Source organism: Balaenoptera acutorostrata, chromosome 1, assembly GCF_949987535.1.
Source record: "Balaenoptera acutorostrata chromosome 1, mBalAcu1.1, whole genome shotgun sequence".
NCBI classification, from domain to species: Eukaryota; Metazoa; Chordata; class Mammalia; order Artiodactyla; family Balaenopteridae; genus Balaenoptera; species Balaenoptera acutorostrata.
In genome coordinates, this window is record NC_080064.1 from 29,468,272 (window position 1) to 29,493,528 (window position 25,257).

At 40.4% G+C, this 25,257-nt stretch overlaps 1 protein-coding gene across 6 annotated transcripts in view; it reads left to right on the forward strand.

Moving 5' to 3' along the window:
* Positions 1 to 25,257, forward strand: part of THRAP3 (thyroid hormone receptor associated protein 3) — a 73,077-nt gene that overhangs the window by 21,972 nt on the left and 25,848 nt on the right. For 2 of the 6 annotated variants that reach the window (XM_007182522.3, XM_007182523.3), the window contains exon 2: positions 5,161 to 5,269. The exons of 2 other annotated variants lie outside the window; for them this stretch is intronic. The gene's annotated coding sequence lies outside the window, so the exon portion shown is untranslated. The remainder of the gene's footprint in view (positions 1 to 5,160; positions 5,270 to 25,257) is intronic. 2 more of the 6 variants (XM_007182525.3, XM_057547328.1) reach the window with 1 other exon arrangement.

Below are 25,257 nucleotides of genomic sequence, written 5' to 3' on the forward strand. Positions count from 1 at the left end.
TAAGATACTCTTTTAAATTTTAAAAAAATTTCCAGCAGTTGGTTTCCTGTGAGTTGGGAATGTTGTGTGCGTGCTTAGTTTGGTAATGTTGACACATATTGTGTTCTTGGCACAGCTATGGCATCATTTCATAATAAACACAATGTGTTGCCATCTAATTGGATTAAAAAAAAGCACCCACACTCCATGTGTGATATGACAGAATACATGGTACTTGAAATGCTTTTTATTTTTATTTATTTTAAATATTTATTTATTTATTTATTTATTTTTGGCTGTTCTGGGTCTTCATTGCTGCACGCAGGCTTTCTCTAGTTGCAGCAGGCGGGGGCTACTCTTCGTTGGGGCGCACGGGCTTCTCATTGCAGTGGCTTCTCTTGTTGTGGAGCATGGGCTCTAAGTGCATGGGCTTCAGTAGTTGTAGCTCATGGGCTCAGTAGTTGTGGCTCACGGGCTCAGTAGTTGTGGCTTGCGGGCTGTAGAGCGCAGGCTCAGTAGTTGTGGCACACAGGCTTAGTTGCTCTGCGGCATGTGAGATCTTGCTGGACCAGGGCTCGAACCCGTGTCCCCCGCATTGGCAGGCGGATGCATAACCACTGCGCCACCAGGGAAGTCCCTGAAATGCTTTTTAGTTACAATTGCTTCACCACAATTTGTAGCAGCGCAAAGTGGTGAGACCACTGCTTGTAGTCGCTTTTGCAACTGCTTTGCTGTTGTAGTGTGAAAGCAGTTATCTATAAACAAATGAACCTGGCTGTGTTGCAGTAAACTTCACGGATACTGAAATTGGAATTTCATAGAATTTTCACACGTCATTAAATACTTTTGATATTTTTCTACCATTTAAAAAAAAAATGTAGAAATTGGGGAATTCCCTGATGGTCCGGTGGTTAGGACTCCGCACTTCCACTGCAGGGGGGCCTGGGTTTGATCCCTGGTCGGGGAACCAAGATCCTGCAAACTGAGCGTGGGTAGCCAAAAAAAAAATGTAGAAACTGTTAGGTGGTTCATAGGTGGAACAAAAACAGGTTGGGCTGTGTGACATCATTTGCTCACCCCCCCCAAGCGAAGAAGGCCCTGTATACTGGACACATTTGGAAGTATCTGTCTTTCTCTCCAAAACCATTCATAGTAATTTCACCAGTCAGATTCAGTATTGGTCCCTGGTTCATACCAGGGAAGCTGCTTGGAGCAAGACATTGCACAGTTTTCTGTGGTAAAACACTAAAGGTTTATTTGCCTAGCTGTCATAATCTTATCAATTCCTAGTATTTTTTTCAATGGGGAGTGGATAAGATTAAATGTTGTCATTGGCTACTTTGGGTTAACTTGAATAGAAGACACTGTCCTCTTTTGTTCCTATTTATTTATTTATTTATTCATTCATTCATTTTTGGCTGCATCATGTCTTTGTTGCTGCCTGCGGGCTTTTCTCTAGTTGCAGCAGAGGCTACTCTTCGTTGCAGTGCGCAGACTTCTCATTGCGGTGGCTTCTCTTGTTGCGGAGCACGGGCTCTAGGCACGCGGGCTTCAGTAGTTGTGGCTCATGGGCTCTAGAGCGCAGGCTCAGTAGTTGTGGCGTATGGGCTTTGTTGCTCTGCAGCATGTGGGATCTTCCGGACCATTGCTCGAACCCATGTCCCCTGCATTGGAAGGCGGATTCCTAACCACTGCGCCACCAGGGAAGCCCTTTTGTTCACTTTTATTCAACTTGATTTTGAAAGTAGACACATTAGTCCTTAAGTATTGTAGAAGCAGCATGTGCCTGGTGGTCTTTTTCTTTTTTTGGCTGTGCAGTGCGGCATGCGAGATCTTAGTTCCCTGACCAGGGATGAAACCCATGCCCACTGCATTGAGAGTGTGGAGTCTTTTTTAAAAAAATTATTAATTAATTATTTATTTATGCGGCTGCATAGGGTCTTAGTTGTGGCACACAGGATCTTTCATTGCGGTGTGTGGGCTTCTCTCTAGTTGCGGTGTGTGGGCCCTCTAGTTGTGGCGCACGGGCTTAGTTGCCACGCGGCATGTGGGATCTTAGTTCCCTGGCCAGGGATTGAACCTGCGTCCCCTGCATTGGAAGGCGGATTCTTAACCACTGGACCTCCAGGGAAGTCCCTGCATGGTGGTTTAAAGGACTAGCTTTGACCTCAGGTTCATAGCAGACAAGGTCATCTTTGTGCTTCCTTATCTTCTGTATTCCTCAATAAAAGATTATCAGGTGTGCTTGAGGTGAGATAAGAAAAAACATTTCAAATCTTTAACTGTAGGAAGTAAAAATGCTTTAACTGTAGGAAGTAAAAACTTAGAATATTAGTGCTCACTGTTTGGATTTAGGAACTATGTTGTTACGTAAGGTATAGTGTATGGAACGTGGGGGCATTCTGAGCTGCACTCTAGTCTAAGCCACTGCTGTCCTTTTCCTGGATAATTGTAGGCAATATCTAACAATTTCTTCTGCTCTTGCCCTGTTCTACACTCAGCAGCCAAGATCCTTTTAGAACGTGATTCTGGTCCTTGCTCCTCTGCTCAAAACAGTGCTGTGGCTGCCTACATAACCTGGAGGAAAACCAAAGTCCTTACGATGGCTTGCAAGGCCCTTTCCATTCACCCATGTCTCTGACCTGATCTTCCAGCTGTTGCCTGGCAACTGTTGGCATCGCAGCTACTCTGTTTTTCTGTCTTCGTCAGATACACCAGGCATGTTCCCTCCGCAGGGTCTTTGCACTTGTTCTTTCCTCTATTTGGTCCCTTTTGCCTTCAGATAAAGTACAGCATACTGTTTCTGTTCGTCTTTGCCTTCTCTGACCACATTACATAAAAGAGTAACTCTTATTCCTCCTGTGCTCCCATCTGCCCCTTAGAATGTAAGCTCCAGGAATGAAGAGATATTTTTAAAATTTATTTATTTTTGCCTGTGTTGGGTCTTCGTTGCTGTGCGCCAGCTTTCTCTAGTTGCAGTGAGCGGGGGCTACTCTTCGTTGCGGTGCGCTGGCTTCTCATCGACGTGGCTTCTCTCGTTGTGGAGCACAGGCTCTAGGCGTGCGGGCTTCAGTAGGTGTGGCTCGCGGGCTTAGTTGTTCCAAGGCATGTGGGGTCTTCCCGGACCAGGGATGAAACCCGTATCTCCTGCATTGGCAGGCGGATTCTTAACCACTGGGCCACCAGGGAAGTCCCTGAGGAGATTTTTAATTGCTGAATCTCTGTTGCCTAAAACAGTACCTGGCAATGTAGTAGGTACTTCATAAATTTTTTGTTGAAGTAAGTGGACAGTTAAAATGGAAATTGTGTAGAAGGGGAAAAGATATATTGTCGGTAGTGCTGTGGTGTCCTTGCTAATATACTGGTATCTGACGAAAGACGGGTCAGGAGAATGAGGCTGAAAAGCATGCCTATCACTGTCCCGATGACTCAAGCAGGACAAGTTTGGGGGTGCATAAAAACTGGTGGCAGGTGACTTAGGGCTTCAGGTGTCTCCTTGCTGTCATAGAATAACTAAGGGCCAGAGCCTCAGATTTGCTTCTCCACCCATTGCAACGATGGAAAATTGAAGATTTGTTGCGATGAGAAAATTCTTGCCAGTGTCGGAGAAGAGGTTAATTAATAGGGAAGAAACATGATGGGGTAGAAAAAGGAAGATTGTGTGTGTGTGTTTGTTAACTGGCTAGAATTTTAAAGGTGGATGTATTGGAATAGTTCTTTAATTAGTGCATTGTAGAGTAAGCGGTTCCCAGTTTTGTAGCAGTCATCGGGGGTTCCCTCAAGCTGACCGATGTGAGCCCCTGTGCCTCTGCAGTTAGAAACAGGGAAAGAAGTTTCGGTTGATGAAACCTAGGATGAGTTCCCAGAATGACTTGCAAGAATATATGCAAAAGTATTGTGAAAGAATGAGTTTTTGTAAGTGCTATATTTTTGCTATTTATCAACTAAACGAATATATACCAACATTGTCATTAATTTGCCAAATGGTCTGACTGAATAGTAATTTCATCTGGATAAGTCTTAGTTTTAACAGTAGGTTTTTGTTGCCTCTTTGTAATGTTAATTACCTGATAACCTTTGGTATAGGTCAAGAGTTTATTGCTTGTGTATTCAGTTTATTCAGTGGACACATATCAGTGTTAGGTATATAGAGTTTGCAGCCTTGTGAGGTAAATTGACATATTAACAGACATAATGATATGCATGTAAGGAGAACCGTGTCTAGGGTAACAGAGAAGCAATACCTAACCCAGCCTGGGTGAGCCAGGGACAGCTTGCTGGGGAAGGAGACCCTCGTAAGAATGAGGAGGAGTTTGCTGAGAGGGGAGTTGAGGGCTCCCCACTACTGAGAGACTATAGCTTAAGGAAATGCATTCTTTTCTCTCCTGGCTAATAAATAGGCAAGAATTCAGCTATGTGCAAACCACAGGTTTCAGAGAAAGCTGAGGTGGGTATCCTTGATTGAGTCAATGAATAAGTGAAAAAAGAGAAGATTAATGTCAAGACTGCATCTTCAGATTATTTAATTCCTAGGTGCCTTCCTACTTTACAGTATTTATGAATGAACAAAAAAACTTAAATCTAGATGTGAGGATGTTAATTACATACTGAGCTTGCTGATCTTGGAACTTTGTTTTCCTGTTTGTTTGGGATAATACTACATTGCTTTGCTATATGGCCATGTTAGTAGTATTTGGATCTGGGACTATTTAAACAACTGCATCTGAAGGGTTTTTTTGTGCTTTGAGGGATGAGTGTGGGGAGTTACTTTAACTTGAAATGTATTTGTTAAATTTAGTTCAGCATACTTGAAAGTTTTTTGTTTCAAGCATCTAATTCTTCTGAAGTTATTCTCCAGGTTGAATTATGGAGTTTGCAAATTAAACTTGTATAATGCAAACCATAGCACCTGAAATATTGCCAGTGGAAGTATCAGGTTACAAGAGGAAGGTTTTAGCTTTCCATACTTTCCAACCTTACTGTAGGAGGTTGGGTGGATGAAAATGAGTATGAGAGACCCTCAGGCCAGTATACTTTGGGAGAGAATCCTGTGTCCACTTGGAGTTAAGTTGAGGGCTAGAGGAGAGTTTCTGCTTATAGATTCCAAGCATCTGTATTTCAAGATGCAATCTGCAAGGTTTGGGTAGCTATTTTATCACTGCTTATTTCTTCTCATTCCAGAGTTGTATCCTGACTTTGTAAATTGGAGAAGCCAGTGCGGCACTGCCAGTATTCTTTGAGGTAGTGTCTGTTTGGGGTCTGGTGCAAGTCGAATCATTGTTCAAATAAGGTAAATGCATGGTGGTAAAAGGAACTAATAATAACTTCACTGGCTTATAAAGCCAGTCTTATGTTGTTTATCCAGAAGATTCCTTAATGGAAGTTCTGGGTTCTTATTAAGCAATATTTATCTTTCAGTTTAAAAAACTGAAACAGGCTGATAAAGTAGCCTTGCTTTCCTCTCTGATTCCATCCCAAGTTGTAGAATCAGCAGTTACTTTCTTATTTTAACTAACTTCTGAGTTTTTAAATAACACATGTTTATTCACTTGGACATACTGAAAAATATCAGCCATAAACTTGATACATATATAGTCACTGTTAATAGTTTGGTGAACAGTCCCTTGTCGTGCATATGTTACTCTGATATGTGTGTATATAATCAAAATTGGAGTTGTGCTTCTTTGTCACTTGGTTCTTGTTAACAAGAAAAGTTTTCTCTGTTTGCATTTTTAAATGACTCATGGCATTTCATCACTGGATGTGCCATATAATTTATCTAACTAGTTCCTTTTTGGTAAACATTTAGGCTTTTTTTTTTTTTTTTTTAAAGGATTTTCTTATTTATTTATTTATTTATTTATTTATTTTTGGCTGTGTTGGGTCTTCGGTTCGTGCGAGGGCTTTCTCCAGTTGCGGCAAGCGGGGGCCACTCTTCATCGCGGTGCGGGGACCGCTCTTCATCGCGGTGCGCTCTTCATCGCGGGCCTTTCTCTATCGCGGCCCCTCCCGTCGCGGGGCACAGGCTCCAGACGCGCAGGCTCAGCAATTGTGGCTCACGGGCCCAGCCGCTCCGCGGCATGTGGGATCCTCCCAGACCAGGGCTCGAACCCGTGTCCCCTGCATTAGCAGGCAGATTCTCAACCACTGCGCCACCAGGGAAGCCCCAACATTTAGGCTTTTCTCTCACTTTTCCGTGTGTTAGGTAACTGTGTGATGGACATGAATAAATTTATGCATACAGTTGATTTCCCCCCATAGTACAGTTTCTTCTCTTAAATTTTAAAAAACATTTTATATATTTATTTAAACATTTTTTGTTTTACTTTTTATTAATACATGTACAAAAACCATGTACGTAGTCATGTCAGACCATCAGCTCCACAGGGCTTTTTATGAAAAACAGTCCCTCCCGCCCCTTTTTCAGTCCCTAGAAGCAATCATTTCCAACTCTTTACTGTTTCTTTTGGTATTTCCTCTAAAATAATAAGCTTATTTTGCTACTTACGGATTTTCCAGTTTTGGGTATTATCTGTTAACTTTCTACTTTGGATAGTGGTAGAATTCTCTGACCACCTCACATGTCCACATTTATTGTCACTCTGGTTGTAATTGAATTTTGGTTAGAGCAGTATTCACTGTTAACAATATTAAGGTTATGTATAGCTTGTTCACAGACAAATGTCATATGTTATGGTTAATTTTCTTTTTTTTGTACAACTTTTTGTTTTCTCTGTTGTTAATAATTATCTTTTTCTGGTCTGTTTTGTTTAGTTTCTATGTTCTTATCAGTAATTTCTTTCTAAACTCTACCCAGAAGTGTAAATTCTTCCTCAATACTTTAAGCATTTTGGTTATATTATAAATTTTATCTTAGAGATATTTTCTTTAAAAAAAAAATTTATTTATTTATTTGGTTGCACCTGGTCTTGTGGCAGGCGGGCTCCTTAGTTGCGGCTTGAGGGCTCCTTTTAGTTGTGGCTCACCAGCTCCTTAGTTGTGGCATGCGAACACTTAGTTGCGGCATGCATGTGGGATCTAGTTCCCCAACCAGGGATTGAACCCAGGCCCCTCGCATTGGGACCACGGAGTCCTAACCACTGTGCCACCAGGGAAGTCTCCTTAGAGGTATTTTCTAATCTGCTTCATTCTGAACGTGTGCTCTAGGTAGCTGGGGTGTTGTTATCACAACATCATCATCCTGATGATTTTTCCTACCTTTTTTTGGTTTTGTTTATGGTAAGAAGAAGGAATCTAACATTTTGTATTAAGTCATTAATCAGTTGTCCCAACTATTCACTAATACTCAGTGTTTTTATTATTGTTGCCTTATTTCATCTTTAAATACTTAGTGATACAAGCGTTTCTTCTCTCTCCAGACTCAGCAAGCAAAATATAATTGATATTTCCATACTTCTTATTTTTCACCACATGGAACTATGACAGTTCTTCAAGAGACTTAAGTATTGGAAACTAGAAAACAAAGACTAGAAGGACATGTACATAGGAAGCCAGTTGCATAATTTAAAAAATAAGTATACTGGATTTTCCCCTCTAAGATCCTTTGTCTTTTAAAGCTGCTTTTGATTTTTTGATTAATTCAGTCAGTAGACGCTTGAGTGCTTGTTACTGTGCCTGTTCTCTGTTGCTAGGGATAACCGGCAATGAGCAAGACAAACAGGACCCCCATTCTTGGGGAGCTTACATTCTAGTTTGGGAAGGCAGATACTATAGTTTCAGATTTCCTAAGTGTAGGAAAGAAATACGACTGCAAGATAACAGTGAGGTGTCATTAGGTAGAATGCTAAGGAATACCTTTTCGAGTTAGGTGACAAGCTGAGATCTGAAGGATGAGAAAGCCAACCATGCTTTAGACTGCAGAAGGGTGTTCATGTAGCGAGAACTGCAAGTATAAAGGTGCTAAGACTATAAATGCTTGTAAGTGTTCAAGGAACAGAAAGAAGGCCTTTGTGACTCCAGTAGAGTGATTGAATCAGGAGAGAGTGGTTTGAGATGATGTTGGAGTAGGCAAGAGTCAGATCATTTAGAATCTTGAAATTATGGCAAGCTGGAGCTTTCATATATAAATCTGATGAATTCAATTTTGTTCCTTTAAAAAAAAAAAAAACAAATACAAGATGTTCCAGAAAATAATTAGACCTATTTGTCTGTGTAATTAATATGCTGTTCCTTATGAGCCAGAGAGGGGAGTTGCACTGATCATATGTATCTGAACTGAGTTCTGGTTCAGTGTCTGGATCTGTCTGCGGTTGGAATAGTTGAGTGGTCTCTAAATTTAGATAGCTTTGAATAGTGCCTTAATGAATTTGTTTTAGATTTAGAAGCAACAGGTTGGGTTCTTGATTTCTTTTGTAGACTCAGGTGACTGGTAAGGTCCAGAATGATAGCAGATCTTGAAATTGTTTTTGGTTTCTTATGTAGAGTTGTGTGTGTATTTAAGACATCTCTTTTTTTCCCCCTCAACTTATCTGGTAAAGTGTAGATATAAATGGAAAGACATCAGGTGGTTATCTCAACAGGAAAGTCTTAGTGGATGAAGACTAGAAACTGCAAAAATAAATGATGAATTTAAAAGTGACTAATATTGGATAAGGTTCAAAACTTGAGCATTTGAAAAGACAGTCATTGTTGTCCTTTACGACAGTGCCATCCAAGAGAAGTCCAGTGTGCCACATGTAATTTCAAATTTCCTAGCATCCACATTAAGAAAATAAATAAAAAGAAGCAGATGAAATTAATTTTAATGATATATTTTATGTAATTTAATATATCCAACACATTCTCATTTCAACATGTAATTAATATAAGAAATCCTTAATGAAGTATTTTACATTCTGGGTTTTGTACTAAGTCTTTGAAATCCTGTATTTTATACCTATAGCTCATCCCAGTTCAGGCCAGGCACATTTCAGTTGCATGGTAGCTACATGTGTATGGGACACTGCAGCTCTTAGGGTTCATACTTCTGAAGGAATGGATAAATTGATATGATCTAGTTATTGAAAGATACCCTGCCATGTTGTGAACATCATTCAAAGCAGTGATGGTTTAACATATAAGGAAATAAATTTAAAAACATAAATTTTTCCCTCCTCTAAACCTCTGTGTGATAGACTTGTTTGGGGAAGCTGATTTTATCCCCAAAAGGCTAACGTCTGTAAAAGATGTCAAACAGCTTATCTCCTAAGAGAGTTGTAAACAGACTTTATGTAGAACAAGCTTTATGTACAACTCCGTGTAAGCAGTGGCTTTCTGTGTATCGATGGTGGGATGAAGAGAGAACACAGTCCTAGTCCTTGGAATCTGTAAAGAATGTCCGTAAACCAGTGGATTGGAATTCCTATCCTGGTTTCCTGAATAAGAATCTTGATAGATGGACTTTTTAAAAAGCTCTGTAGGTGATTGCAGTATGTACCACTGGTTCAGCCCAAGGTCTTAGTAATAATAACTTAATTAAAAAAATAGTTGTGTCATGATTGGCTGTTAAACTTAGTTTTTAAAAAGGTTTATCATAATGAGAGCTGGAAGGAGGCCATAGGTGATTAGTTAACATAGCCTGTAGTATCTTTTTTTTTTAAATTTTATTTATTTATTTTATTTTTGGCTGTGCTGGGTCTTCGTTTCTGTGCAAGGGCTTTCTGTAGTTGCGGCGAGCGGGGGCCCCTCCTCATCGCAGTGCGGGCCTCTAACTGTCGCGGCCTCTCTTGTTGCGGAGCACAAGCTCCAGACGCACAGGCTCAGTAGTTGTGGCTCACGGGCCTAGTTGCTCCGCGGCATGTGGGATCTTCCCAGACCAGGGCTCGAACCCGTGTCCCCTGCATTGGCAGGCAGATTCTCAACCACTGCGCCACCAGGGAAGCCCTGTAGTATCTTTATTAAGTCAGGAAAGCTGAGAGTTCCTTTGAAAAATGGGAAGGGTATATTCCCCAATGGTAACACATTTAAAACAGTAACTAAAATTGCTGTCAGCCTACCCTAGGGATATAGGAGAGGAGCCTCTGGGGTGAATCGAAGATTATTTAAGTTGCTGTCTGTGCTGTTCATTCTATTTCTCTAATGATGAAAGGTTAATTGCATAGATGATCCTGAGCCTAATAGACACCCATTGAGCAAATTCTCAGGAGAAGATACCACAAGTTGCCTACATTGGGAATATTAGATGAGTAAGTTCCAAATGAAAGGCCCCTCAGTTTGCTGTTGATTTTTCCCTGCTACCATCCAGCAGCAAAGGGATTTATTCTACAAAGGTCAGGACCCTAGAATTTGACCTTTTTTTGCTTCTCTGCACCTCTTCAGTGCAACACATGCCAGTTTAGCTAATAAAGTTATAAAACACATTATTGTTCTGTGTAGGAAGATATCTGATTGCTTACTAATAGCAGGAAAATAGAATCAGTGGTGAAATCTGTTTGCTCTCAGAGAAGTTGCTAAATATCTCCCTCTCACCACTCTAGGGTTGTAGCTAAACATAGCTTAAGGTGTGAAGTCACATGTTGAATGGCAGGCGTTTACGTACACTTTTTAATTCCCGTGGCAGTCTTGTGAGGTGTAGGTCATGTTTGGAAGATTGAGAGAGTAAGTATCTTGTCCAGCTAATGGGTGGAGGAGCCAAGATTTGAACCCAGTTATTTTTGTGGTGCCAAAGCCACTACTCACTGTAGAACCTAGCCCAGTATTATAAAGTGACTCTCTGAGGTTCTGTTCATTTGGGACAGGGCATTTCAGATTGATAATTTGCTTCGTCATATTCCCTCACTTACGCCCACCTTTATATGCCCATCTTGAAATAACATTATGGAAAACACTAAATGAAACCTGGATTCTAGTCCTAGCTGTTTGCTTACTGTGTATTGGGATTATGGATTCTCTTTCCACTGAGCAGGGATTTCCCAATTATCTGTCTACTTTGGTCTTCTCATAATTGTGAGATGTGGGCACCATTACCCCTGTCTTTTTTTTTTTTTTAATAAACTTTTTGTTTGAGAATAGTTTAAGATTTACAGAAAATTGCAAGGATTGTACAGAATTCCTATATTAGTTTGCTAGGGCTGCCATAACAAAGTATCACAAACTGGGCGGCTTAAGCAACAGCAATATATCGTCCCACAGATCTGAAGGCTAGAAGTACAAAAATCAAGAGGTTGGCAGGGGCTTCCCTGGTGGCACAGTGGTTAAGAATCCGCCTGCCAATGCAGGGGACACGGGTTCGAGCCCTGGTCCAGGAAGATCCCACATGCCGCGGAACAACTAAGTCCGTGAGCCACAACTACTGAGCCCATGTGCCACAACTACTGAAGTCCGTGCGCCTAGAGCCCATGCTCCGCAACAAGAGAAGCCACTGCAGTGAGAAGCCCGCGCACCACAACTAAGAGTAGCCCCCGCTCGCCACAACTAGAGAAAGCCCGCGCACAGCAACGAAGACCCAATGCAGCCAAAAAAACAAAAATTTATATTAAAAAAAAAAAAAAAAAAAAAAAAGAGGTTGGCAGGATTGGTTCCTTCTGAGACCTGTGAGGGAAGGGTCTCTTCCAAGGTCTCTCTCGTCGGCTTGTATTAGATGGCTGTCTTCTCCCTATTTCTCTTCATATCGTCTTCTCGCCACGTATCTCTGTGTCCAGATTTCCCCTTTTATAAGGATACTAGTCATATCTGTAAAGACCCTGTCTCCAAATGAGGTCACGTTCTGAGGTGCTTGGTGTTAGGACTTCAGTATGTACATTTTAGGGTTAGGGAGACACAGTTTAACCTGTAACAGTCCCGATATTTCCTATGCCCAATTTCTTCTATTATTAACATCTTACATTAGAATGGTACATTTGTCACAGTTAATGAACCAGTATTGATACACTATTATTAACTAAAGTGTAAGCCCTATTTTTAACACAACATAAGAAACTTCAATTTGGGGAGGGGATATGACTTGGAAAAGATTTCAAAGCTAGTGACCTCCTTTCTGACTTTAGTACAAGCAAAAGAAAACTTCCCAAGTCACATTATGAGCCTGAAAAGATATTTTCTACCTATAATTACAACAGGATTTTCTTGTTTTCTGCATCCAGCAGAGTGCTTAGCATGGAGTAAGTGTTCAATAAAATCTGATAGAATGAACAGAAACATGCTCTCGGTACTTGTTGGGCCATGGTATTTTTTGGGAGAGTATACTCACAATAATCTTACCAAAGTAAAGTACAGAGATTGTGAAACCTTTAATGAGAAAGCAAAACTATTTAAAAAATTGTGAAATGATTGTGTATTTACCTTTCCAGTAACCAGCGCTTGGTGCGAAGTCCTATTTATGTTTATGAAGCCCAATCTACTAAGCTGAAACTTTATTTATTTATTTATTTGGCTGCACCAGGTCTTCGTTGCGGCACACGGGATCTTTTAGTTGCGGCATGCAGGATCTTTTTTTTTTAGTTGTGGCTTGTGAACTTTTAGTTGCGGCATGTGGGATCTAGTTCCCTGACTAGGGATTGAACCCAGGCCCCCTGCATTGGGGGTGTGGAGTCTTAGACACTGGACAACCAGGGAAGTCCCCTGAAACTTTAGAAGTTAAGTTGTATGTTCGGTATTAACCACTTTTAACAAATGAATAAACTGAAATCTACAAAGACTGTTAATTCTTAAAGTCCCCCAGAATGCCTCTCTTATTCCAAGTCACTTCCTTTTGCTATTAGATAAACCGTATATTTAAAACACAGTGCAGGCAGATGAAATTGAGTTTACCACCTTGTAGGAGGCATACTTATAATAGAAGAAATTGGTGTGTAAAATTGCTTGCATATATTTTCTTTTACTAGCTTTTTTCAGACTGGTGGCTTGAGACCTAAGATTATTACTTGTGTGTATTTTTCAGAATTTTCCAGCATTGATTGATTAAATTATGTTGCTTTCTATGACTATTACATAATATCCCAGCTATCTTAAGATTTTCCTATGTTTTTCTTTCTTTTTTTAATTATTTATTTATTTATTTATTTATTTATTTATTTAATGGCTGTGTTGGGTCTTCGTTTCTGTACGAGGGCTTTCTCTAGTTGCGGCAAGCGGAGGCCACTCTTCATCGCGGTGCGCGGGCCTCTCACTATCGTGGCCTCTCTTGTTGCGGAGCACAGGCTCCAGACGCGCAGGCTCAGTAATTGTGGCTCACGGGCCTAGTTGCTCCGCGGCATGTGGGATCTTCCCAGACCAGGGCTCGAACCCGTGTCCCCTGCATTGGCAGGCAGATTCTCAACCACTGCGCCACCAGGGAAGCCCCCTATGTTTTTATTTCTGATTGGGGGAGAAACAGCAGTTTGATGGAAAGAATGAATAAAGGGGTTTCCCAGCAAAGGTTTGTCATTTTGATCTTAAATTATTCAATCTTTTCTCTGGTGTTTTTTTAAAAAAACAAAACACAAAGAAAGAGAAACATTTCTGAAACTCTTATTCCTTTGTGGAAATCAGGCCTGAAATAATTAGTGGCATGCTGTATTCTGTGCCATATGGAAAATAGCTATCTCACTGAATTTTTCCTACCTTTCCAAGTTACTGAGAAATACTGGTCCTGTTCCTTTAAAAAATGAAAGATGGAAGCGGTGGAGTTTGCCATGTCTTTGGGACAGAGAAACTAATTCAGTCTCTGAAGAGCAGGAAGGAAATGTGACCTCTTGCTGGCTGTGTGATGGAAAGAAGCTAGCGGCAGTGTCCCTCAGCCTGACAGGAGTCTTGCAGAGCCCTGACTCGCTCTGGAAACTCCTCTTTCCCAAGTGAGGTTGGTGCTGCCTGAATTTGGTGTAGGTGAATTGCCCCCATGCAAGTGATAGTTTAAGTATAGTCAGAAGGTAAGTAATCAAGTCCCTGGTCAGCTATTTTCAGGCAGATGCACTGGTTTTTATAAAGCGGTAGAATATGTTATGAATCTTAAATGATTTCTTCTACAGTAAATTTCAGGGTTGATAGGATGGAAGTGGAGGATGATTCTTTTTTTTTTTTTTTTTTTTTTTTTTTTTTTTTTTAAATTATAGCTACTTTATTTATTTCTTTCTTTATTTTTGGCTGTGTTGGGTCTTTGGTTCGTGCGAGGGCTTTCTCTAGTTACGGCAAGTGGGGGCCACTCTTCATCGCGGTGCAGGGACCGCTCTTCATCGCAGTGCGCGGGCCTTTCACTATCGCGGCCCCTCCCGTTGCGGGGCACAGGCTCCAGACGCGCAGGCTCAGTAGTTGTGGCTCACGGGCCCAGCTGCTCCGTGGCATGTGGGATCCTCCCAGACCAGGGCTCGAACCCGTGTCCCCTGCACTAGCAGGCAGATTCTCAACCACTGCGCCACCAGGGAAGCCCGAGGATGATTCTTTTTTAAAAGCAAAAAAATTTTTTAAAAATAAATTTATTTTTGGCTGTGTCAGGTCTTTGTTGCTGCGCACGGGCTTTCTTTAGTTGTGGCGAGCCGGGGCTACTCTTCATTGTGGTGCGCAGACTTCTCATTGCTGTGGCTTCTCGTGTTGTGGAGCACGGGCTCTAGGCACGCGGGCTTCAGCATTTGTGGCATGCAGGCTCAGTAGTTGTGGTTCGTGGGCTCTAGAGCGCAGGCTCAGTAGTTGTGGTGCACGGGCTTAGTTGCTCCGCGGCATGTGGGATTTTCCCCAGACCAGGGCTCAAACCCCTGTCCCCTGCATTGGCAGGCGGATTCTTAACCACTGCGCCACCAGGGAAGCCCTAAAAGCAAAAAGTTTAACCCTCACCACTTAATTCTATTTTTAGGATATGGCTGAAGTAACGATGAAGAATGTCCTTCTCAGTTTGTGTAAACGTTCTAAGTTCTTTTTGCCATTGGTAGAGCTGTTCCAAATCCTCATTTTATTGACGAAAAATAGGCACAGAGAGGTTAAAAACACCTCCTTCAAATAAGGGGTTTTGCGTTTATTAGGAGCATGAATTTAGTTTTGGTAAATTTCTCTCATTTAAGGTGCCCATTATTTATTTACTTATTTTTAGCGTTTCATTGCTCACCAGTGGCAATGAAGAAGATCAGTTCTGCTCTGATCAGAGGTCCTGATAAGAGAGGGAAGAAAGCAGTTTGCATCAGCCAAACAGGAGGCTAGAATAACATCTGTTATTTATTAGTTGATGACTGGTGCTTGGGCTCCAAAGGAGGGAAGTCAAGAAGACTCTGAGGTAGGATGGGCACCCTGCTGGTTAGACAGGAGCCCACAGTCCCCACGCCCACCCACAGAATACAGGTATCTGGTGGCTTTTGGAAAAGAACTCTGTCAGAACAGGTCTGTTTTGCATTTGGGAGCCCAAAGCATCCAACATAAGTAGCAATACTGTTAGAAAGGAATTACTTATTCTCCTCAAGTTTGAAGTGATGGCAAAGAGTCCTCATTTTTTTTCCTGTTTTTGCTGTGCAGTTTATTATGAATTTTCTAAGAGACAAATAGCACAGTGCTCCTGTTTGCTGTCCAAAGAAATCAGGGCTGGCAAAGGAAGGACAGAGAGATTGACTTTTGGAGGACTTGGAATTGAACCTTTGTGGATAAGAGCTGGCTTATCCAGCTGGCCAGTACTTCCCACACTGGCAGTGTTCTTGACCTAGGGGAAAAAAGCTCTTTTATTATTATAAATTATCCATGTGTATTTTTATGTGAGGCTTGCCATTCCTTAATTGATGTACTTTTAATCTATTGGGTTGGCCAAAAAGTTCGTTCGGTTTTAAGTACATTTTTCATTTTCACCACCAACTTTATCGAACAGTTTATTCATTAACTGAACGAATTTTTTGGCCAGCCCAATAAATGCTTCAGAGCTTACCCTCAGGGAAGCTTCTTAATACTCGCTTAGAAAAATTATCTGTGTGTCAATGGATAACTAACATGAGTTAGTTTTTTTTACGTAGTGAAAACAGTATACGGAGTTGGGCCTTTTGTTGCTGTAGTTACTTGACTCAAGAACCGAAGGCCAGATACTGTTTCCCTGAGGGTGTGGGCTTTATTAGCTTCCCTTCACTCTCCAGTTTCTGAACACAGGGGTCCCTGTGCTGAATTGTTTCTGTGAAGTTTTCGGAGCTGGTTGCTCTGAATTCTTTCCAGCCTGACAATAACCAATAGGAAGAACAATTGAGAATTTGTTTTGTAAACATGTCCATTATTAGCATAAGTTAACTAAAATATATGCTGTCATTAATAAAAAGGTTATTTTCAGGGAAGTTGATAGTAAGGCTAGGATAAAAGCACACTGGTAAAAAAAATTACAATGTCAGATAATCCCCCAAATGCCAAATAAACAGTTGAACTGAGCTCACAATTTTTACAGTGGCTTTTGGACTCCACAGAATTAGAAGCTTTAGCTGTTTTTAGCTTGCTAACCCCAAAATGTAGTTTATTAATGTGTATTTTCTCCCCTCTCATAATAATTTCTCAGTTGTTATGAAGTAGTCACACTTCTAAAAACAAGTTGCTGAAACAACCCACAATGGGAATGGTATTTTGGACTACTCATGTCCTGTAATTAGGAGGTAGTTTAAGGTTGCACTTTGGAATTTACTTTAAATGTGTTTGAACTGAAATCAGAGTCATTGTTATTTGCTGATAATTGATTCTCCTTTTAGACTTATTTGCAGAGCACACATGGAGAAGCATGTAGAGGTGAGCCTTTTGGGTCCCCTCATTGCATGTCTGTTTTTTTTTTTGTTTTTTGTTTTTTTCACTGCTCGGCTTGCGGGATCTCAGTTCCCCGACCAGGGATTGAACCCAGTCCTCCGCAGTGAAAGCGCCAAATCCTCACTGCTAGACCACCAGGGAACTCTCGCACGTCTGGATTTTTTAATGGAAGGATTCTCTAATATTTTTTTATGGAAAAGGTATGGGGAAATAGCTGCAGAGACTGGCTATATCCACCCAGACTTATTAGGATTTTGACCATGAATTGAGCCCACCTGCAAAGAGTTGGATAATTTTTTAAGCTGGATGACGGATGTACTTGGGTTCCTTACACTGTTCTTTTCTACTTTTGTGTATGTTTGAATCAATGCCTCCATAATAAAAACACTGAAAAAAAAAAAAAAAAAAAAAAAAAGAGCCCAGCTGCCTATAAGGCTGGCCTGGCCTTTCTTAACCTTCTTTAAAGTCATAAAAGAGGGAAAAAATTCCATTGTAATAAAGTTTTCCTGAAATGGACTTTGAATAAAGTACAGTTTTATTTATTTAGGGTCTTGTGGAAATTACTAGTCTAGATTTTTAAAATATCTCAGAAGAAAGTAGGTAGATGTTTGATTCCACATTAAAAGAATTAACACCATTAACGCTATGAATGTCAACAACTTTGTAAAAGACTGTTAGGGGGAAGTCACCTGTAAACTCACTAGCTAAAAAAATTTATATGTAAAGTAAGAAGCACATGCTCTTATCCTGTCTGCCCCATTTCATGTCTTTCCCTTCTCCTGCCCCCTTCCTCTTCATGTCTTCCTTTCTGCTCCACAGAGGTAACCACTATTAATAGTTTGCTGCATGTGCTTATGTAGATATGTCTTACATGTACATCTGTACCTACATATTAACTCATTTTAAAAACAAGTTCTACCAAATTACATAGAATACAATGTTTAAAGTTTAAGAATTTTAGTACTAAACTCCAGAATAGCTATGATTTTATAACATAGGCAAGGGCAAACTTTTATTATATCCTTAAGTTGTTTAAGCAATACAATTGCCATTCTCCCCAAAGGACCTTCCTCTCCTTTTAGGAGGGTGCTCAGCGCACATGTAGGTATTTGCCTCTGTGAATTTTAAGACCTCAGAAATTAGTGTTATATTTATGGATTTATTTAACAGTTTAAGAGAGCTGCTTAATAGAGTAACTGTCAGGAAGGGGTCTCTGATTTGATTTCTTCAGGGATGTTGGGGGGGGTGGTGTGAAGTCTTGGAAAAGTGTTTCCCTAGAGATACCTACAGCTGCTCTTGATCCTGTTTCCCTTTCCCTCCCTCTTTTGCTCAGGAGAGGATAATCTCCAGAGGAAAGCATAAAATAGTAAACATGTTTAATATTTCACCTGAGTTCTGCTTTCCTACCCCTAACTATCCAGAGGCACACAGAGCACACAATCAGGCCCCCTCCTTTGCCTACAACCCTTTATGAATGGTGAATTTCTTTCTTGGCTGATTTTTGGATCTGTCTCTTCTTTATTTCAGTCATTTTGTTCACCAAGAATTTTCTGCTTCTTGCCTTTAGTGACTGTTGAGAGCAGGGCTGTCTTGACTGGACTTGCTGGCGGTGGAGTTTCACTCTAACCTGGCACTACTAAATGAAGTGTGTCTCCCTAACATTGAGATCAGTTTGGCCTTCTCTGCCTTTGAGGAAAATGCACAAGGAATACAAATGAGCTCAACTTTTACTTTAGCTGTAGTGATTAGGACTGTGATACATACTTAATTTTTTTTTTTTTTTAAAGTTTAATTTTTATTTATTTATTTATGGCTGTGTTGGGTCTTCGTTTCTGTGCGAGGGCTTTCTCTAGTTGCGGCAAGCAGGGGCCACTCTTCATCGCGGTGCACGGGCCTCTCACTATCGCGGCCTCTCCCGTTGCGGAGCACAGGCTCCAGACGCCCAGGCTCAGTAATTGTGGCTCACGGGCCTAGTTGCTCTGCGGCATGTGGGATCTTCCCAGCCCAGGGCTCGAACCCGTGTCCCCTGCATTGGCAGGCAGATTCTCAACCACTGCGCCACCAGGGAAGCCCCATACTTAATTTTATTCTTGGATTGTACTGTTAATATTTGGTGAACCAATCTTTTATTATTCCTGCTTGTGTGATGAAGAGGAAGTGTGAAAGAGCCTGTTCATTAGTACATACCAAGTGTCCACTCTGTGGCTAAGCACTGTGCATAAAATGGAGAACAAATCAGACGTGATCTCTTACCAGGTAATTTTGTGGCTTCCTGGGTTTGGTATCCTGAATTGTTAAATTTATTTGGTTAGCACTCTTGTGTTACGTAACGGTTACCAAATATAGTGCCATCTGATCTGGAAAAGTATGCTGTCCTCTTGGCAGAGCAGAGACAACAGTCCTGGGGCCTGGGCAAGGGACAGGGAGTGCAGGCCTACGTGGGGTCAGTCCTCAGAGACTCTTCCTCTTCTATTAAGGTTATGTTAGAGATCCATAAACAGGGAAAAGACTAATTTTAAGACCTATTTTAAAAACAGGTGTTAAATGGTAACTATTGAAAATCAAATAATGTAATACAGTAGAATAAAGGACCAAAACTACTTGATCATCTCAATAAATACAGTAAAAAAAAAATCCAACGTATTTTCATAATAAAAATATTAAACCAACTAGGAATAGAAGGGAACTTCCTCAATCTGATATTAGACATCTGTGAAAAACCTACAGGTATCATTGTACTTAAAGGTGGAAGGAAGACTGAATGTTTTCACCGTAAGTTCAGGGACAAGAGAAGAATGTTCACTTTTGTCATTTCTATTCAACATTGTACCAGATGTTCTAACCAGGGCAGTTAGGCAAGAAAATGAAATAAAAGCCATCTAACTTGGCAAGGAAGAAGTAAAACTATCTCTTTTGCAGGTGATATGATCTTATGTAGAAAATCTTAAGGAATCCACTGAAAACTATTAGAACTATTAAATGAATTCAGTAATGTTACAGGATACAGGATGAGTATACAAGAATGAATTGTATTTCTCTGGGACTTCCTTGTGGTGCAGTGGTTAAGAATCTGCCTGCCAATGCAGGGGACATGGGCTTGATCCCTGGTCCGGGAAGATCCCACATGCTGTGGAGCAACTGAGCCTGTGCGCCACAACTACTGAGCCCATGTACCACAACTACTGAAACTTGTGTGCCCTGGAGCCTGCGTGCTACAACTACTGAACCCGAGTGCCACACCTACTGAAACCTGCGTGCCTAGGGCCCATGCTTCGCAACAAGAGAAGCTCCTGCTTGCCGCAACTAGAGAAAGCCTGCGTGCAGCAAGAGACCCAACGCAGCCAAAAATAAATAAAATTATTTAAAAAAAAGAATAAATTGTATTTCTATACACTAGCAGTGAGCAATCAAAATGACATAGAAAAACAGTTCATTTCCAGTAGCATCAAAAAGAGCAAAATACTTAGGAATAGATTTAACAAAATGAGCGCAAAATTTGTACTCTGAAAACTACAAAACACTGTGGAAAGACGTCACATGTTCATGGGTTGGAAGACTTAATGTTGTTAAGATGGCAGTTCTCTCCAAATTGATCTACAGATTCAAAACAATTTTTGTCAAAATCCCAGCTGGCTTTTTTGCAGAAATTGATGTGCTGAATCTAAAATTCATATGAGGGACTTCCCTGGTGGTGCAGTGGTTAATAAGAGTCCTCCTGCCAATGCAGGGGACATGGGTTCGAGCCCTGGTCCAGGAAGATCTCAGATGCCGCGGAGCAACTAAGCCTGTGTGCCACAACTACTGAGCCTGCGCTCTAGAAGCCCGCAAGCTACAACTACTGAGCCCTTGTGCCACAACTACTGAAGCCCGCGCGCCTAGAGCCCGTGCTGCGCAACAAGAGAAGCCACCACAATGAGAAGCCCGCGCACCGCAAGGAAGAGTAGCCCCTGCTCGCCGCAACTAGAGAAAGCCTGCGTGCAGCAACAAAGACTCAATGCAGCCATAAATAAATAAATTAAAAAAATAAAATAAAATTCATATGAAAATGTCGGGGACTCAGAATAGCCAAAATTGTCTTTGAGCAGGAGGAAGTTGAAAAACCTATGCTTTCTGATTTCAGAATGTACTACAAGGCTACAGTAATCAAATTGGTTTTGGCATAAGCATAGACATACAGATCAATGGAATAAAATTGAGAATACAGAAATAAACCCTCACATTTATGATCAGTTGATTTTTTTTTTTTTTTTTTGACCAAGATGCCAAGACATTTCAGTAGGATAAGACTAGTCTTCTCAACAAATGGTACTAGGACATCTGGATAGCCACATGCAAAAGAATGGAGTTGGACCCTTACCTCACACTATAACATAAAATTTAAATCAAAACGGATCATGGACCTAAATGCAAGAGCTAAAGCTATAAAATTCTTAGAAGAAAACCTAGGAATAAATCTTTGTGACCTTGGGCAAACCCTTAGATATGACACCAAAAGCACAAGGAACAAAAGAATAAGATAAATCAGACTTTATAAAAAAAAAACTAACAAAATCCCTTTTTCTTTAAAGATCAGAGTCAAGAAAATGGAAGAACAATCTACAAATTGGGAGAAACTTCTTGCAAAGTATATGTCTAATAAGGGATCTATATCCATAATTTAGAAAGCCTTACGACTCAATTATAAAAAGACAAATAATTCAACTTAAAAATGGACAAAGGATCTGAATTGATATTTCTCTAAGATACACAAATAGCCAATAAACATATGAAAAGATTGTCAACACGGTTAGTCATTAGGGAATTACAAATCAAAACCATAATGAGGGACTTCCCTGGTGGTCCAGTGGTTAAGACCCTGTGCTCCCAGTGCAGGGGGCCCAGGTTCCATCCCTGGTCAGGGAGCTAGATCCATCCCGCATGCCGCAACTAACAGCCCTTATGCTGCAACTAAGACCCGGTGCAGCCAAATAAATATTAAACAAAGAAACCATAATGAGATACCACTTCACACCCACTAGGATGGCTATAATAAAAAAGACAATATAAAGTGTTGGAGATGGAGAGAAATTAGAACCCTCATACACTGCTGGTGGGAAAATAAAATGGTGTAGCTGCTTTGGAATATAGTCTGGCAGTACCCCACAAAGTTAAGCATAGAGTTACCATGTGACTGAGCAATACCACTCCTAGGTATGTACCCAAGAGAAATAAGAATAAGTAAAGTGAATAAATATTTTTTAAAAAAAGAAGAAGAAGGTGGTTGGATCTACTGTTATTATTTAAAAGAAAACAAAAGAACTTCCCAGCCAAGCTGTAACAGTTTTCAAAGAAACATTCAGCCTTGCGTTGTCCTGATGGAAGATTATGCGTTTTCTGTTGACTAATTCTGGAGGCTTTTTGTTGAGTGCTACTTTCAGTCGGTCTAATTGGGAGCAGTACTTGTTGGAATTAATCATTTAGTTTTCTGGGACTTCCCTGGCGGTCCAGTAGTTAAGAATGCAAGGGGCACGGGTTCAGTTCCTGGTTGGGGAACTAAGATCCCACATGCTGTGAGGTGCATCCAAAAAAAGTATTTATTTATTTATTTTATTTTTAAATTTTTGGCTGCATCGGGTCTCTTGTTGCGGTGCGCGGGCTTCTCTCTAGTTCTGGTGCGGGCTCAGGTAGTTGTGGCACGTGGGCTCAGTTGCCCCGCGGCATGTGGGATCTTAGATCCCTGACCAGGGATCGAACCCATGTACCCTGCATTGGAAGGCAGATTCTTTACCACTGGACCACCAGGGAAGTCCTCAAAAAAGTGTTTAAAAAAAAAATCGTTTGGTGTTCCGGAAGGAGCTCATAATAGAGGATTCCCTTCCAATCCCACCATATACACAACATCACCTTCTTTGGATGAAGACTGGCCTTTGGTGTGGTTGGTGGTGGTTCATTTCACTTGCCCCACAATCTCTTCCATTCCACATTATTGTACAGTATCCACTTTTCATCACCCGTCACAATTTGTTTTAAAAATGGACTGTTTTCGTTATGTTTAAGTAGCTAGTTGCATGAGGAAATACGGTTAAGAAGGTTTTTTTCGCTTAACTTACGTGGAACCCAAACATCAAAGCGATTAACATAAGCAAGCTGGTGCAGATGATTTTCAGCACTTGATTTGGATATTTTGAGTATGTCACCTGTCTCCCTCGTGGTATAGTGTTGATTGTTCTCAGTTAATGTCTCGATTTGATTGCTATCAACTTCAACTGGTCTACCCTACTGTGGAGCATCATCCAGGAGGAAATCTCCAGCACAAAACTTCGCAAACCACTTTTGACATGTTCGATTAGTCACAGCACCCTTTCCATACACTGTGCAAATCTTTTTTGCGTTTCAGTTACGTTTTTACCTTTCTTGAAATAATAAAGCATAAGATGCCAAAAATATTGCTTTTTTTCTTCCATCTTCAATATTAAAATGGCTACACAAAAGTTCACCAATTTTGATAATTTTTTTTTTTTAATGCACGCTGATATGACAGCTGTCACATGCAGTCTAACAGAATTGTCTTGAATGAAGTTAAAGAGAACTACGTGCTACTAGAGCCATCTTACAGAAAAAAACCGAACGAACTTTTTGGCTAACCCAATAGAAGGATCTTTGATGAATGTATTCTAAATACAGAGCAAGAGAAGCTAGACATTCTTAAATAGTAAGTCCATCAAATCAGGGTAGCTGAGTTTTCCTCCTTGAAGAAATGATGAGTCCTGGTTTTTCAGGATAGTCCCAATTTATTGATAAAGTCCTTTTCCCCATGTCAACCCAAATATCCTGGAAACCTTAAATTGCTAGATACAAATGTCACACCCCCACCCCTAGCCTGTCTCAGCCAGAGCAGGGCAATAATCTTTTATTGGACTATATACTGTATATTAACTTTTAGATTTGAACTCTCTGGTCCCCCTACTTGTAGGTGGATATTTTTTCTTTGAATAATTGTTACGGGGAATTCTCTGGCGGTCCAGTGGTTAGGACTCCATGCTTTCACTGTCGAGGGCCCAGATTCAATCCCTGATCAGGGAACTAAGATCCCACGAGCTGCGAGGTGTGGCCTAAATAAATAAATATATGTATGTATGTATGTTTTAGTCATTAAATCATAGCCTTTTTTTCCTCTGAACTACAAGAGGATGCAAATTCCCATGCTTCATTTTCCCCGTCAGTATTCATTCATTACTAAAATTTGTGTGTTTATAAAATCATGTCATAGATGTTATACATTTCAGTATGTCAGTGTATCTTATGGAATTTTACGTCTTAAATTAGGGACTTGCCTAAAAGGATTCTAAGTCTTATGGTGAGATTTTTGCATTTCTTTTTGGAAGACTATTTCTTGGGAAGATTTCCATAGTTGATTGTTCTTATCCATTGTTTTGACTGTTAGTTTACTTTTTATTTTTCATTTTTTTAAAATTAATTTTTATTGGAGTATAGTTGCTTTACACTGTTGTGTTAGTTTCTGCTGTGCAGCAAACTGAATCAGTTATATGTATACATATATCCACTCTTTTTTAGATTTCCTTCCCATTTAGGTCACCATTTAGTTAACTTTTAGAGGGTGGTGTTTAGTGATCCTGTCCTGAAATTCTCTAGGCTTAGATCTTATTTGGGTCCTGTAACCCAAATTAAACAGATTAAAATAACTGTTGTTCCTTTGTAACACTCCTTCTTCCTTGAATTAGTCATGAGTCCTTTGAGTAAGAATTAGTGATGAAAGTTTCATATGTTAATATATTCTAATATATTCTAATAACGTAAGAAAATAAGATAGAGGCAACTCTTATATACACTACCAAATGTAAAATAGTTAGCTAGTGGGAAGCAGCAGCGTAGCACAGGGAGATCAGCTCAGTGCTTTTCGATGACCTAGTGGAGTGGGATAGGGAGGGGGGGAGGGAGGCTCAGGGGGGAGGGGATATGGGGATATATGTATGCATGTGGCTGATTCACTTTGGTGTACAACAGAAACTAACGCAGTATCGTGAAGCAATTATACTCCAATAAAGATCTATTTAAAAAAAAAAAAAAGACAACTCTGTATGCTTCATTGCTGCAGGGAAGCAGGTGGTGCTAGAGAAAGAGGTTGGTGCTTAAAACCTAGTACTAGTACTAGGTACTAGTACTAAACCTAGTACTTTGTTTGCTTTTTAAATTGGTTGTAATGTGGATATTGAAGTGAGAGTTGAAACCATGAGAAATGCTGTGATTATGCTCTTTAAGGTGCATAAGATTCTTGAGGAAATTGAATATCCTGTGAGATAGTAAGTTTGATATTAATGGAAATGAGAAAAGGAAAAACAAATGGTTTGCTCACAGATATTAAGTTACAGCAGTGGAGTCATTCAAAACAGTTAGGTGTAGATATCCAGAGATCAGACTGTTCACCATACGCAATAGTTCCCTGGCCCAACTCAATTCCTGTGTCCTTTCATGGGTTCAGAGAGCTTTAAAGGACTTAGTTTTGAATTGGTTTTAGTATTAGGAAGGCTGTGGGTGTGTTTTATGTTGTTGTTTTGTTTTCAGGTTGTAATATGTTTTCCTTAAAGTTTTATTTGCTTGATTAGTAGTAAATCCTCTTTC